Source organism: Mus musculus, chromosome X (assembly GCF_000001635.26).
Source record: "Mus musculus strain C57BL/6J chromosome X, GRCm38.p6 C57BL/6J".
Taxonomy (NCBI): domain Eukaryota; kingdom Metazoa; phylum Chordata; class Mammalia; order Rodentia; family Muridae; genus Mus; species Mus musculus.
Genome location: NC_000086.7, coordinates 96372984 through 96387101, shown reverse-complemented (window position 1 = coordinate 96387101; position 14118 = coordinate 96372984). Strand labels below are relative to the sequence as shown.

The 14118-nt window shown below is 38.3% G+C and overlaps 1 protein-coding gene across 1 annotated transcript in view; it reads left to right on the top strand.

Moving 5' to 3' along the window:
* Positions 1 to 14118, top strand: part of Hsf3 (heat shock transcription factor 3) — a gene marked incomplete at its 5' end in the record, with an annotated part of 150117 nt that overhangs the window by 69193 nt on the left and 66806 nt on the right. The window lies entirely within an intron of this gene.

Here is a 14118-nt window from a genome sequence, read left to right as displayed (position 1 = left end):
ACAAAAAGATAGGAAAAAATGACTCATATCTTATCTCTGTCCTTACATCAAAGTAGATTGTACATGGAACAAAGGAACAAAGAACAGTCTGTCTGACTTGCTTTCTTTCCTGTTCTTTCTTGAGATTCAAACTCATAACTACTGCAACTCAAGTTTTAGTTGATCCAATACCCTCTTCTAATCTTCATAGGCACCAGGAATGCTTGTTGTACAGAAATAGACAAGAAAATGCAAGCACATAAACAGAAATAATAATTAATTAAAAAAAGACTAGTGATATTAGTTTTTATGTAAAGACCCTGAAGTGGAAAGATATGTTATACAACACCTCACAGACAGTATAGTACTGGGTAAAAATTCAACAACATATGATCTAATCCTAGATTCCACAATTCTGCCACTGTAGTATCTTTCCTCTCTATAATAATAATAAAATATTGGTAGCCACAGAGAACATGGACAATAAAATCAAGAATATGGAACATGCTTTCGAGGTGTGTGTGTGTGTGTGTGTGTGTGTGTGTGTGTGTGTGTGTGTGTAGTTTCTTTATGTTAAATCATAGATCATTTGGATTAGCATAGTGGGTATTAAGACAGGAAAGAGAAATTTAAATCACTTTAAAGAAGTTACTAAATATTAACTTTATATGTTGTATACTTTGAGATATGATTTCAGCAAACCCAGGATTTCATGTGGGAGAAAACTTGTGTCTGACATGTCTATGTAGAAAGGCAGTGTAGAATCAGAAATCCATAAAGTTGATCCTGCCTAGTAGTCTCTGGGTTGGATTCCTAACATCACCAAAAGAAACAAACAAAAAAAAAAAAAGAAGAAGAAAGAAAGAAAGAAAAGGAAGAGTTGTGGGTCTACTGAAGTTGAATAGTTTACTGGGAGAGCAGTTCTTTGAAGGGAATAAGAAAGGCCTCTTGAAGCCTTGTTATAATTCTCATAAGATTGTTTAACAGAATAATCAGTGATTTCATGACTTACCACATGATCTCCTCAGACACATATCCTTGTACTCTACCAGTATCTCCTATATAACACAGCAAAGTGGACCCTAATGATAGGTCAAATAATGCCAGATTTGTGCCCTTGAACCTCCAGAACTGTAAGTTAAATGAAGCTTTTTTTTTGCATGTATGTGGTACTATGTGCTCCTCTGGGCATGCTAAGCATACAGCGTACCATTGTATCATGTATCTTTTTAAATTTAAATCTTTTTTTTTTTTCAATTTCAATTTATTTAATACAAAAATACATAAATGTCTCAGTCTAAATATTTCTACAAGCATTGCCTCATTTTCAATGATTTATACTACCTTCCTTCAACAATTCTTTTTTACAAAAAAAAAAAAACTTATCAAATAAATTACCTCTGTTTATAATTTCCTTACAAGTTCACCAAATTTAGAAGCAAAAAGAATGTTCTAGGTTTGGTTCCCTTTTCTAACAATATACAAACTAAAAAATTATCCAATTCAACAATTTCTTCCTGTGAGACATTTATTAAAAATGATTTTTTAATTTCTTTTTTTTTTCCATTTTTTATTAGGTATTTAGCTCATTTACATTTCCAATGCTATACCAAAAGTCCCCCTTACCCACCCACCCCCACTCCCCTACCCACCCACTCCCCCCCTTTGGCCCTGGCGTTCCCCTGTACCGGGGCACACAAAGTCTGCGTGTCCAATGGGCCTCTCTTTCCAGTGATGGCCGACTAGGCCATCTTTTGATACATATGCAGCTAGAGTCAAGAGCTCAGGGGTACTGGTTAGTTCATAATGTTGTTCCACCTATAGGGTTGAAGATCCCTTTAGCTCCTTGGGTACTTTCTCTAGCTCCTCCATTGGGAGCCCTGTGATCCATCCATTAGCTGACTGTGAGCATCCACTTCTGTGTTTGCTAGGCCCCGGCATAGTCTCACAAGAGACAGCTACATCTGGGTCCTTTCAGTAAAATCTTGCTAGTGTATGCAATGGTGTCAGCATTTGGAAGCTGATTATGGGGTGGATCCCTGGATATGGCAGTCTCTACATGGTCCATCCTTTCATCTCAGCTCCATACTTTGTTTCTGTAACACCTTCCATGGGTGTTTTGTTCCCACTTCTAAGGAGGGGCATAGTGTCCACACTTCAGTCTTCATTTTTCTTGAGTTTCATGTGTCTAGGAAATTGTATCTTATATCGTGGGTATCCTAGGTTTTGGGCTAGTATCCACTTATCAGTGAGTACATATTGTGTGAGTTCCTTTGTGATTGTGTTACCTCACTCAGGATGATGCTCTCCAGGTCCATCCATTTGGCTAGGAATTTCATAAATTCATTCTTTTTAATAGCTGAGTAGTACTCCATTGTGTAGATGTACCACATTTTCTGTATCCATTCCTCTGTTGAGGGGCATCTGGGTTCTTTCCAGTTTCTGGCTATTATAAATAAGGCTGCTATGAACATAGTGGAGCATGTGTCCTTCTTACCAGTTGGGGCTTCTTCTGGATATATGCCCAGGAGAGGTATTGCTGGATCCTCCGGTAGTACTATGTCCAATTTTCTGAGGAACCGCCAGACTGATTTCCAGAGTGGTTGTACAAGCCTGCAATCCCACCAACAATGGAGGAGTGTTCCTCTTTCTCCACATCCTCGCCAGCATCTGCTGTCACCTGAATTTTTGATCTTAGCCATTCTCACTGGTGTGAGGTGGAATCTCAGGGTTGTTTTGATTTGCATTTCCCTGATGATTAAGGATGTTGAACATTTTTTCAGGTGCTTCTCTGCCATTCGGTATTCCTCAGGTGAGAATTCTTTGTTCAGTTCTGAGCCCCATTTTTTAAGGGGGTTATTTGATTTTCTGAGGTCCACCTTCTTGAGTTCTTTATATATGTTGGATATTAGTCCCCTATCTGATTTAGGATAGGTAAAGATCCTTTCCCAGTCTGTTGGTGGTCTTTTTGTCTTATAGACAGTGTCTTTTGCCTTGCAGAAACTTTGGAGTTTCATTAGGTCCCATTTGTCAATTCTCCATCTTACAGCACAAGCCATTGCTGTTCTGTTCAGGAATTTTTCCCCTGTGCCCATATCTTCAAGGCTTTTCCCCACTTTCTCCTCTATAAGTTTCAGTGTCTCTGGTTTTATGTGAAGTTCCTTGATCCACTTAGATTTGACCTTAGTACAAGGAGATAAGTATGGATCGATTCGCATTCTTCTACATGATAACAACCAGTTGTGCCAGCACCAATTGTTGAAAATGCTGTCTTTCTTCCACTGGATGGTTTTGGCTCCCTTGTCGAAGATCAAGTGACCATAGGTGTGTGGGTTCATTTCTGGGTCTTCAATTCTATTCCATTGGTCCACTTGTCTGTCTCTATACCAGTACCATGCAGTTTTTATCACAATTGCTCTGTAGTAAAGCTTTAGGTCAGGCATGGTGATTCCACCAGAGGTTCTTTTATCCTTGAGAAGAGTTTTTGCTATCCTCGGTTTTTTGTTATTCCAGATGAATTTGCAAATTGCTCCTTCTAATTCGTTGAAGAATTGAGTTGGAATTTTAATGGGGATTGCATTGAATCTGTAGATTGCTTTTGGCAAGATAGCCATTTTTACAATGTTGGTCCTGCCAATCCATGAGCATGGGAGATCTTTCCATCTTCTGAGATCTTCTTTAATTTCTTTCTTCAGGGACTTGAAGTTTTTATCATACAGATCTTTCACTTCCTTCGTTAGAGTCACGCCGAGATATTTTATATTATTTGTGGCTATTGAGAAGGGTGTTGTTTCCCTAATTTCTTTCTCAGCCTGTTTATTCTTTGTGTAGAGAAAGGCCATTGATTTGTTTGAGTTAATTTTATATCCAGCTACTTCACCGAAGCTGTTTATCAGGTTTAGGAGTTCTCTGTTGGAATTTTTAGGGTCACTTATATATACTATCATATCATCTGCAAAAAGTGATATTTTGACTTCCTCTTTTCCAATTTGTATCCCCTTGATCTCCTTTTGTTGTCGAATTGCTCTGGCTAATACTTCAAGTACTATGTTGAAAAGGTAGGGAGAAAGTGGGCAGCCTTGTCTAGTCCCTGATTTTAGTGGGATTGCTTCCAGTTTCTCTCCATTTACTTTGATGTTGGCTACTGGTTTGCTGTAGATTGCTTTTATCATGTTTAGGTATTGGCCTTGAATTCCTGATCTTTCCAGAACTTTTATCATGAATGGGTGTTGGATCTTGTCAAATGCTTTTTCTGCATCTAACGAGATGATCATGTGGTTTTTGTCTTTGAGTTTGTTTATATAATGGATTACATTGATGGATTTTCGTATATTAAACCATCCCTGCATCCCTGGAATAAAACCTACTTGGTCAGGATGGATGATTGCTTTAATGTGTTCTTGGATTCGGTTAGCGAGAATTTTATTAAGGATTTTTGCATCGATGTTCATAAGAGAAATTGGTCTGAAGTTCTCTATCTTTGTTGGATCTTTCTGTGGTTTAGGTATCAGAGTAATAGTGGCTTCATAAAATGAGTTGGGTAGAATACCTTCTACTTCTATCTTGTGAAAAAGTTTGTGCAGAACTGGAGTTAGATCTTCTTTGAAGGTCTGATAGAACTCTGCACTAAACCCGTCTGGTCCTGGGCTTTTTTTGGCTGGGAGACTATTAATAACTGCTTCTATTTCTTTAGGGGATATGGGACTGTTTAGAAGGTCAACTTGATCCTGATTCAACTTTGGTACCTGGTATCTGTCCAGAAATTTGTCCATTTCGTCCAGGTTTTCCAGTTTTGTTGAGTATAGCCTTTTGTAGAAGGATCTGATGGTGTTTTGGATTTCTTCAGGATCTGTTGTTATGTCTCCCTTTTCATTTCTGATTTTGTTAATTAGGATTTTGTCCCTGTGCCCTTTAGTGAGTCTAGCTAAGGGTTTATCTATCTTGTTGATTTTCTCAAAGAACCAACTCCTCGTTTGGTTAATTCTTTGAATAGTTCTTCTTGTTTCCACTTGGTTGATTTCACCCCTGAGTTTGATTATTTCCTGCCGTCTACTCCTCTTGGGTGAATTTGCTTCCTTTTTTTCTAGAGCTTTTAGATGTGTTGTCAAGCTGCTAGTATGTGCTCTCTCCCGTTTTTTCTTGAAGGCACTCATAGCTATGAGTTTCCCTCTTAGAAATGCTTTCATTGTGTCCCAAAGGTTTGGGTACGTTGTGGCTTCATTTTCATTAAACTCTAAAAAGTCTTTAATTTCTTTCTTTATTCCTTCCTTGACCAAGGTATCATTGAGAAGAGTGTTGTTCAGTTTCCATGTGAATGTTGGCTTTCTGTTATTTATTTTGTTATTGAAGATCAGCCTTAGTGCATGGTGATCTGATAGGATACATGGGACAATTTCAATATTTTTGAATCTGTTGAGGCCTGATTTGTGACCTATTATGTGGTCAATTTTGGAGAAGGTACCATGAGGTGCTGAGAAGAAGGTATATCCTTTTGTTTTAGGATAAAATGTTCTGTAGATATCTGTCAGATCCATTTGTTTCATCACTTCTGTTAGTTTCAGTGTGTCCCTGTTTAGTTTCTGTTTCCATGATCTGTCCATTGGTGAAAGTGGTGTGTTGAAGTCTCCCACTATTATTGTGTGAGGCGCAATGTGTGCTTTGAGCTTTACTAAAGTTTCTTTAGTGAATGTGGCTGCTCTTGTATTTGGAGCATAGATATTCAGAATTGAGAGTTCCTCTTGGAGGATTTTACCTTTGATGAGAATGAAGTGTCCCTCCTTGTCTTTTTTGATGACTTTGGGTTGGAAGTCAATCTTATCAGATATTAGGATGGCTACTCCTGCTTGTTTCTTCATACCATTTGCTTGGAAAATTGTTTTCCAGCCTTTCATTCTGAGGTAGTGTCTATCTTTTTCTCTGAGATGAGTTTCCTGTAAGCAGCAAAATGTTGGGTCTTGTTTGTGTAGCCAGTTTGTTAGTCTATGTCTTTTTATTGGCGAGTTGAGACCATTGATGTTAAGAGATATTAAGGAAAAGTAATTGTTGCTTCCTGTTATTTTAGTTGTTAAAGGTGGCATTCTGTTCTTGTGGCTGTCTTCTTTTAGGTTTGTTGAGGGATTACCTTCTTGTTTTTTCTAGGGCGTTGTTCCTGTTCTTGTATTGGTTTTTTTCTGTTATTATCCTTTGAAGGGCTGGATTCGTGGAGAGATAATGCGTGAATTTGGTTTTGTCGTGGAATACTTTGGTTTCTCCCTCTATGATAATTGAGAGTTTGGCTGGGCATAGTAGCCTGGGCTGCAGTTTGTGTTCTCTTAGTGTCTGTATAACATCTGTCCAGGCTCTTCTGGCTTTCATAGTCTCTGGTGAAAAATCTGGTGTAATTCTGATAGGCTTGCCTTTATATGTTACTTGACCTTTTTCCCTTACTGCTTTTAGTATTCTATCTTTATTTAGTGCATTTGATGTTCTGATTATTATGTGTCGGGAGGAATTTCTTTTCTGGTCCAGTCTATTTGGAGTTCTGTAGGCTTCTTGTATGTTCATATGCATCTCATTCTTTAGATTTGGGAAGTTTTCTTCAATAATTTTGTTGAAGATGTTTGCTGGACCTTTGAGTTGAAAATCTTCATTCTCATCCACTCCTATTATCCGTACGTTTGGTCTTCTTATTGTGTCCTGGATTTCCTGGATATTTTGAGTTAGGATCTTTTTGCATTTTCCATTTTCTTTGATTGTTGTGCCGATGTTCTCTATGGAATCTTCTGCACCTGAGATTCTCTCTTCCATCTCTTGTATTCTGTTGCTGATGCTCAAATCTATGGTTCCAGATTTCTTTCCTAGGGTTTCTATCTCTAGTGTTGCCTCGCTTTGAGTTTTCTTTATTGTGTCTACTTCCCTTTTTAGGTCTAGTATGGTTTTGTTCATTTCCATCACCTGTTTGTATGTTTTTTCCTCTTTTTCTGTAAGGACTTCTACCTGTTTGATTGTGTTTTCCTGTTTTTCTTTAAGGACTTGTAACTCTTTAGCAGTGTTCTCCTGTATTTCTTTAAGTGATTTATTAAAGTCCTTCTTGATGTCCTCTACCATCATCATGAGATATGCTTTTAAATCTAGGTCTAGGTTCTCAGGTGTGTTGGGGTTCCCTGGACTGGGCGAAGTGGGTGTGCTGGGTTCTGGTGATGGTGAGTGGTCTTGGTTCCTGTTAGTAAGATTCCTCCGTTTACCTTTCGCCATCTGGTAATCTCTGGAGTTAGTAGTTATAGTTGACTCTGTTTAGAGATTGTTCTTCTGGTGATTCTGTTACCGTCTATCAGCAGACCTGGGAGACAGATTCTCTCCTCTGAGTTTCAGTGCTCAGAGCACTCTCTGCTGGCAAGCTCTCTTACAGGGAAGGTGCGCAGATATCTTGTATTTGGACCTCCTCCTGGCCGAAGAAGAAGGCCCAAAACAGGACCTTTCTCAGACACTGTGTTGCTTTGGCAGTTCCCAGGTGGTACAGACTCTCACCTAAGCAGACTAAATTCCTAAGTTCCTTGGAGTCCCGGGACCAAGATGGCGACCGCTGCTGCTGTGGCTTAGGCCGCCTCCCCAGCCGGGTGGGCACCTGTCCTCCGGTCCGGAAGGTGGCCGGCTGTCCCCGGCCCACACAGGGTGCTGCCTCAGCGCCTCTGTGCTTCTGCCTGTTCCAGAAGCTGTCAGGTTCTCTGGCGCACCCTCTCACCTGTTCAGACTAATTTCCTAAGTTCGGCGGGTCCCGGACCAAGATGGCGACCGCTGCTGCTGTGGCTTAGGTCGCCTCCCCAGCCGGGCGGGCACCTGTCCTCTGGTCCGGAAGGTGGCCGGCTGTCTTTAACAATACATTTTGATCATGTCTTCCTCTTCCTCAACTCTGAGACCATTTCTACCTCTCTATCCACCCAACTTTATGCCCCGAAACAGAAAAACAAACAAACAAACAACAAAAAGATACCTTTTGGTAAAGGGAAAGTAAGTTTTCTCCAATGTAATGTCACTGTATATATAAACTATACTGCAGAGCAAATAGTTAGACAATATGAAACAAACTCAATTTCATGTGAGCTTTTGATTTCATTTGTTTGTGTTTTTTTGTTGTTGTTGTTGTTCAAGTCTTTTTTATGAAGTATCCAGCATCATATATCTTATTATAGTAACAGAAAATGAACTTATATAATGTGTTAGCAAAAAAAGTCACTACAATTTTCTTGGCAGGATAATTATATCTGACAATAGTATACAAGATGGTTTTGAAAAGAAGACATACAGGGACAAAGACCAGCAGGAAGATAATCACAATGTCACTGAATACGGGGGAATATGATTGATATGATTGGAAAGAAAAGAATGGCTTGGGGGAACGTTGGTTAATTAACCAACACACAATCCTTTTCGTGTCTATATGTATATACAAGTATATGCAAAATGTATAACTTATAAAATAGGGTGACTGGCAACTTTATAATTCAATTAAAATATAAACATAAAACCTTGGAAATGGAAAGCAAATGTAGCACTTTTATCATAATGTAATGATAAAACTTATCTATTGATATAAAACCTAAATTTTGACAAAGAAAAATAATTTTTAAAATTACATAATGAAATTGAAAATTGCCTGCCAGAGTTCTTTTAAGGGAGGCTGAGAATTAACTGCTCAACACAAGAATGAAAAAAGCTCCAAAGCCTTACTTGGCTTAATCTTAAATTGTGGGGGGAATATAGGGAAGAAATGAAGCAGAGAAGAGAGGAATAGGGAGAAGAGTTGTGAAGGTGAGTAAAAAATTATAACTAGTTTTTAGTCTTACCTTAATACCAGTCTTTTTCTTACAGAAATCATCATTTCATTCAGTCAAGGGAGCAGGGATTAGACTGGAGACACAGCTCAGCAGCTGAATGCTTGCTTAACATCCATTGGGCCCTGGGTTAAATCCCTAGTACCACAAAGAGAATCCAAGCAAACAGAATAGATATGAATATTTACAACTTTGAATTCATATGAAAAGACTCAGAGAAATGAGTTTGGAAATTCAACTTCTTGCTTTGTCTTCTTTTGGTATGCCAGATCAAATCCAGAGCTTTTTTGCTTTCTTGGCAGGTAAGCCTGTCACTGAGCTACATTTCAAACTGGACACGACTTAAGGAAGACAGCAGAATAAAGTTGAAATGATAAAGGATACTTCATAGGAAACTAAGAAAGGGCCTCCAGTTGAGGAGCTATGGTCAAGTGATGGCTGCTGGGAGAGGCAGAGTCAACTTTCTGTAAGGATTCAGGCCCTGACAGGCCAACCATACTCCAGTAGATGGCCTCATACTCATAAAAATAGTGCCAATACTGAGTGTACTCGTGAACTCATGAAGTGATTGAAGGAATGGAAAGGACTTGATAAAAATATTGTATGCACTTACGGAATTATTTTTAAAAAGTTAAAAGGCTAGAAATGTTAAACATATTTCAATGTAAACCTTATTTTTAAATTTTATTTAATAATGTAAGCAATTATCAATTTGATTTCTATTCAAGAATCACCACTTATTTTTGAACTGTGGAATTTTACTAGCTCTTAAGATATTCACCATTTGGAGTTTTTGTACAACACAGTGACAGAGTACTTCCCTGCCTGTCTGAGGACTTGTATTCTATCCCTAGCATAGAAAAGTAAATTAAAAAAAATACTATTAGTCAAAAAATTAGGGACCAGGCCTCAATTAGAAAGTGTGCATAGGAGGCAAAGCAAGAAATTGCCCAAAAAATATATTGAAGAAAGAGAAATAAGGAAGCTGTTCTAAATAGAACAGATATACGGGCGTTGCCTATCTACTGAGACATAGAACTAAATCAAACTACTAGAGTAGTGCGTTAGAACTAATCTGTGATGCTCAGATGCTACACTGGCAGCATGGCATGCACCCTATTAAAGGTAATCTTGATGAAAAGCAAGTGGGGAGCAATGATGATCTCATATGAAGATGCAGCTGCTAAGAACCAAAATTTTCCCCTTATAACCTTTGAATGAATATGGCCAAACACAGACTCTGAATGGTAACATCTAAATGAAGTGCCCATGGTTTTGGAGTTGTCAAATGCTACCCAATACACTACCACAGTTATGAGCTGAATCTTTTTATTTTTTTGGATCTCAGAAGAATAACCACTCATTTTTGTGTCATATTTGTTCCTGTGTTTAATTATGAAAAGATTACAAACATATTTTTGTGGAAAGTTTATAATCTGAGAATTATTAACACTTTCTTCCAATACCTTTGGAGAACCAAGCCTTTCGTAATTTCTAGTGGACATTCTGTCATAAATTGATTGCAAAACCTCAGTGCTTTGCTAACTTTTTCATAAATCACTTTTATTAGTAATTTTGCATGCATATGTGCCAGGGATATAAATTTAATTATTTCTTATCCTGAATCATAAAGTCTGAGTGGGCAGAGAGGAAAAGAGTAGAAACAAGATTTGGGAAAATGTCATTAAAATCATTACTATTATGTTAACATCAAGGCTCATGGTAGTTGCAATTCTTGATATATATTCAATCAATTATACAGACTGAGCTATTTTTTCTTTTTGCTCTTCATGAGAAAAGTCATAATTAGAACTATTTGGTGTACAAGAAGAATGATAACCTATGATCCCAATGTAAGAATTGCAGGGCCTGGGGAGATGATCCAGTGGGTAAAGTGCTTGCTTTTCAAGCATAAGGAAGGACCTGAGTTTGGATCTGTGGAATTTGCATAAAACCTGGACACATTGATGTCTGCCTATAAACCCTAGTGTGGAGAAGCAGGTACAAGAGGATCTTAGAGGCTCACTGGTCTGCTAATCTATCCAAAATGACTTACCTTCAGGTTTAGTGAAATACCTGGTCTTCCAAACATAAGGTACAGAAACAACTGAGACAAAAATATCCTGACATCAACACCTGTTCATCAAATATGACTATATAGGCCAGTGTACCTGCTACTGTGTGCACACATATATAATGTTTTTAATTAAAAATATAAGCTGTAAATTATCTTGAAATAGCATCTCCTATATTGATACCTCTGTATATACCTCCTTTAGAAATGTAGCTAGTATGTATGAAACTACCCTCAAACCACTTGCTGTGAGACCTTAGACAGTTAATCCAACTTCTTTATAACTTGCACTTTAAAATAAAGCATGGTGCAAAGATTATATGGCCCAGTACAGGGGAATGCCAGGTCCAGGAAGCAGAGGTGGGTGGGTTGGGGAGCAGGGCTGGGGGGGTAGGGTATAGGGGACTTTCGGGATAGCATTTGAAACGTAAAGAATATATCTAATAAAGCATTCTTTAAAATAAAAAATAAGCCCTTCTTGTAGGTGCCAGCACTGGGTCATCTTGGGCGCAGAGTTGGCGGACACCCCCATGGTCCCTAGAGGACTCTCCATGCAATTTTAGGACCATTGACCACACAGGTCCATGCTCCTCAAAGGAGACACCACTTCCAGGCACTTTAACACGCCCAAGATCTTAGGACAACAGGATCCCAGGATAACAGGAGCTGGGTCACACCAGTATTTCAGGGTCTCAGAGGAACTTGTCTGTCAAGAGCTCTGACACACCCAGAGTCTCAGGTTCACAGGAGCCCACCATCAAAGATCACAGAGAAAGCTGGACTCTGAGGAGTCCTGAATCAACTGGAACTATAGGAAGGACAGGCTCCAATCAGATATATTGAGGACAGCAAATACTTGAGATAATCAGATGGCAGGAGGCAAGCGTAAGAACAGAAGCAACAGAAACCAAGGTTACTTGGCATCATCAGAACCAAACTCTCCCAACATAGAAAGTCCTGGATACACTATCACACAAGAAAAGCAAGACATGGATTTAAAGTCACTTCTTATGATAATGATGGAGGACTTTAAGAAGGAAATACAGGAAAGCACAGGTAAACATCTAGAAGCCTTTAAAGAGGAAATACAAAAATCCCTTAGAGAGTTACAGGAAAACACTATCTAACAGGTGATGGAATTGAACAAAACCATACTAGAACTAAAAAGGGAAGTAGACACAGTAAAGAAAACCCAAAGCGAGACAACGCTGGAGATAGAAACCCTAGGAAAGAGATCTGGAAACATAGATGCGAGCATCAGCAACAGAATACAAGAAATGGAAGAGAGAATCTCAGGTGCAGAAGATTCCATAGAGAACATCAGCACAACAGTCAAAGAAAATGAAAATGTAAAAAGATCCTAATTCAAAACATCCAGAAAATCCAGGAAACAATGAGAAGACCAAACCTACGGATAATAGGAATAGGTAAGAATGAAGATTTTCAACTTAAAGGGCCAGCAAATATCTTCAACAAAATTAAGAAAGAAAGCATCTCATACCTAAAGAAGGAGATGCCCATGAACATAGAAGCCTACAGAACTCCAAATAGACTGTACCAGAAAAGAAATTCCTCTAGACACATAATAATCAGAACAACAAATGCACTAAATAAAGATAGACTATTAAAAGCAGTAAGGGGAAAAGGTCAAGTAACTATAAAGGTAGGCCTATTAGAATTACTCCAGACTTCTCATCAGAGACTAAGAAAGCTAGAAGATTCTGGACAGATGTTATATAGACACTAAGAGAACACAAATGCCAGCGCATGCTACTATACCCAGTCAAACTGTCAATTACCATAGATGGAGAAACGAAATTTCATGACAAAATCAAATTCACACAATATCTTTCCACGAATCCAGCCCTTCAAAGGATAACAGAAAAAAAAACAACAACAACAACAAAAACCAATACAAGGATGGACACTGCACCCTAGAAAAAGCAAGAAAGTAATCTTTCAACAAACCTAAAAGAAGACAGGCACAAGAACAGAATCCCAACTCTAAAAACAAAAATAACAGAAAGCAACAATTACTTTTCCTTAATATCTTTTGATATCAATGGACTCAATTCCCCAATGAAACGACCTAGACTAACAGACTGGCTACACAAACAGAACTCAACATTTTGCTGCTTAGAGGAAACCCATCTCAGGGAAAAAGACAGACACTACCTCAGAGTGAAAGACTGGAAAACAATTTTCCAGGCAAATGGTCTGAAGAAACAACTGGAGAAGCCATTCTAATATTGAATAAAATTGACTTCCAACCCAAAGTTATCAAAAAAGACAAGGAGGGGCACTTCATACACATCAAAGGTAAAATCTTCCAAGAGGAACTCTCAATTCTGAATATCTATGCTCCAAATGCATGGGCAGCCACATTCATTAAAGAAACTTTAGTAAAGCTCAAAGCACACGTTGCACCTCACATAATAATAGTGGGAGAGACTTCAACACCCAACTCTCATTAATGGACAGATCCTGGAAACAGAAACTAAACAGAGACACAGTGAAACTAACAAGATATGAAACAAATGGATTTAACAGATATCTACAGAATATTTTATCCTAAAACAAAAGGATATACCTTCTTCTCAGCAACTCATGGTACCTTCTGCAAAATTGACCACATAATTGGTCACAAAGCAGGCTTCAACAGATACAAAAATATTGAAATAACCCCATGTATCCTATCAGATAACCAGGGACTAAGGCTGATCTTCAATAACAACATAAATAATACAAAGCCAACAGTCACGTGGAAACTGAACAACACTCTACTCAGTGATACCTTGGTCAAGAAGAAATAAAGAAAGAAATTAAAGACACTTTAGAGTTTAGTGAAAATGAAGCCACAACATACCCAAACTTATGGGACACAATTAAAGCATTCCTAAGAGGAAAACTCATAGCTCTGAGTGCCTCCAAAAAGAAACTAGAAAGAGCACACACTAGCAGCTTGACAACACACCTAAAAGCTCTAGAAAAAAAGGAAGCAAATTCACCCAAGAGGAGTAAACAGCAGGAAATAATCAAACTCAGGGGTGAAATCAGCCAAGTGGAAACAAAAATAATTATTCAAAGAGTTAAACAAAAGAGGAGCAAGTTCTTTGAGAAAATCAACAAGATAGATAAACCCTTAGCCAGACTCACTAGAGGGCACAGGGACAGCATCCTAATTAACAAAATCAAAAAAGAAAAGGGAGACATAACAACAGATCCTGAAGAAGCAAAACACTATCGATTCTTCTA